Source organism: Sinocyclocheilus anshuiensis, unplaced genomic scaffold (assembly GCF_001515605.1).
Source record: "Sinocyclocheilus anshuiensis isolate Anshui unplaced genomic scaffold, SAMN03320099.WGS_v1.1 scaffold86, whole genome shotgun sequence".
Classification (NCBI taxonomy): domain Eukaryota; kingdom Metazoa; phylum Chordata; class Actinopteri; order Cypriniformes; family Cyprinidae; genus Sinocyclocheilus; species Sinocyclocheilus anshuiensis.
The window spans coordinates 26823-30031 of NW_015547662.1; positions in this window are offsets into that span (position 1 = coordinate 26823).

The window sequence follows — 3209 nt, forward strand, 5'->3', positions numbered from 1 at the left end:
AATTAATACAGTAATTTCAGTGACGTAATTATCACAAAGTGGTCGCTTATGGATATTGTGATTGTATATTTATCTTAACATTTTAAACAATGCTGGATAATTTTAATTACTGGTATATTAGAGCAAAAGTTTGCACACTCTGGAGTTGGTATACGCATAAGAGCGTCTTTATAATAATAATAATAATAATAATAATAATAAGATTAATTTGATATAACAACAAGAACAATGATGATGATAATAATAAAAATTATTAATATTATTATTTTATTTTTTATTATTTTTCATATTAATGATGAGGACAATAATTATAATAATTATAATAATAATTTGATATATAAAAATATGTTCCACTACTACTACTACTGCACACTCTGGAGTTGGTATACGCATAAGAGCGTCTTTCACATCATTTTTTTGCATTTTTGTATTCCAATTTGTTCCTGGCCCCTGGTTCTTCGAGGGATCTTCTGTGCATCTTAGCTTTGAGGGATCTTCTGTGAATCTTAACACGGTAGACATCAGCTCAGAGCAAGTATTTGAGCTATGCTTTTCCTGACAAACTTAAAACACTCAGTAAATGTTTTACAACTTGACACGTGATCGATTGCTTTTCCTGGCAAACTGTACTGTGTGTCCAGGAAGTTGGCTCCTACTTTTATAGCCCATTAATTTTCCCAAATAGCACTTTCCATTTTCCAGCCCTGCAGCATATTGTGAATAAGATTTAAGACACTGGGAAACTTTTTTTCTGGGCATCGGGCCTCGTCCAGTGCTGATTATTATGAAAGTGTTGATAAGGATGGTAGGATTTTCTTTGGCTCCTCTTATGTTCCTCATACCTAGCTAATCAGATTGGCACTTATTGTGGTTCCATTGCTTTTCTTGGCTTGATGAAACCTGAATAATCTGAGTGGCAGGCAATGCCCTCAGTTCTATTGGACACTCTGATCTTCATGTTGATCAGATTGGCACCAAATTGGGTTCGTTAGGCTTTACCTTCCTGCTGTAGTTGTTAATCAGATTGGGTCTGCTGGGAATTTCAGATCTCTTCTCTCGGGCTGAAGTAGATTGCATTGCTTTTCCTTTCTGTGATTCTTCCATCAGATTTGGCTCTATAAGTAGAACAGGTTTCTGCCATTCGAGAATCAGTTTTTAATCAGCAGAGCCACAGAGTATGCTACACTTTACTTGATATGTCTGAGCCTCTATAACAAAGTTATTTTTCTTAGAGATTTATGATATTACTGTACTCATGTTTAAAGATTATTATTAGTATTATTCAATATTTATCATATTAATGATGATGATGAAATAATCATAATAATAATTTGATATAACAACAAGAATACTATTTTTTTTCCTTTTATTATTATTATTATTATTATTAAATATGTATCATGTTAATGTTAATACCACTACCACTACTACTACTACTATGAATAATAATAATAAGAAGAAGAAGAAGAGGAAGAAGAGGAAGAAGGAAGAAGAATTTTAACTTAATTTATCTTTATTTATTTTTTTATTATTTTTTCATATTCTTTTTTATTCATTTATTTTTTTAAATGTTTATTAATGAAGATTATGATGATGGTGATGGTGATTATAATAAGATTAATTTAACATATAGTTATTTATTTACAACAACAATAATATATTAATGTTATATTATATATTAATAATATATAGTTATTTATTTACAACAACAACAATAATAATAATACATACATTTTATAATATATATTAATAATAATAATAATAATAAGATTAATTTGATATAACAACAACAACAACAATGATGATTATGATGATAATAATAATTATTATTAATATTATTATTTTATTTTTTATTATTTTTCATATTAATGATGATGACAATAATTATAATAATTATAATAATAATTTGATATATAAAAATATGTTCCACTACTACTACTAATAATAATAATAATAATTTTTATTAGCTTCATAAAGATACACGAGAATGCTTTTTTGAATCAGCAGTTTCAGAATGTGCTACATTAATATGCCTCCCCTACAAGTGAGACCTCTGTGATTGACTGCTTTGGTCTGTCTGATTTGCAGTGTTACTCATGTTTAAAGATGTGCACTCTTGTCTATTAAGAGATCCTTTAAATTAATCTAAATAGCTGGCCTTGGCTTTGCCTGTCTTTAAAGCCTGGGGCCTCATAGTGGCCTCCCTACAGTGCTAGCTAATGTAGCCAATAACACACTCACTGCAGGGGAAAGGACGCTTATACACACACATGCAGACACGCTCTCTCACACACACACATATGCACTGCAGGGGCCTGAGCTCAGAACAATACATCAAAGACAAAACCATCAGAGGCACAAGCACATGATGGATTTATCCAGGATAGGAGGAGGAGGGAGGAATGGAGACGGTCCAGTCTCCTAGTGTCGAAAAGAAGTCCTGAAGAGGACTTAGAAATAGGATTTAGAAATCATTTTTATGAAGCAGAGATTTATGGTATTATCACAGACCCACATTAGTTGAAGTCACGTGTCTGAGAACACTCATAGGAATGAATAGTGTGATGAATGACACTAAACACAAAAGTGATTCTCACTTTTAGCTAGTGTTAGCATTTAAAATGAAAAGTTTGCAATCAGAATAGCTGCCCTGAGCCAAAACAGAGTCTGGAGTACGTTTTTTTGTGTGTGTCCTCCAAACTGCTGAGCGTCCTTCAACCCCTTCTGTTTCTCATTTGCTGGCAAGAAATAATAGAGCCATTAAAATATCTATTATAAGTGCACATGTCAAGGAAGTAGCAGAAGGAAATAGGATGGAGGAACACTGACGCCTGATATAAATATGACAAGTGTGATTTAATAACAGCTGCTTCTTGGGTTTTGAGAAACACTGGGGCACCTCTGCATGTATGGCACGGCGGGTGAGAAACAGTAAACTAAATTGGATTTAAATTGAAGGTATTTGTAAAAAGATTTCACAATGCACTACCTGACCAGACTAAAAATATATATTTTTTTAATATGGACACATTCTTCGTTTGGAGTGCCCTTTTGCTTTTATACTAGAAATGTAACAGAGTTCATGTGAATTAACATTTAAGTAATTGAACTATCCTCTGTTTAAAACCCACAAAACAAGTCATACTTATGAAAAAAATAAAAATAAATATATATATATATATATATATATATGACATTTTGCACATTAA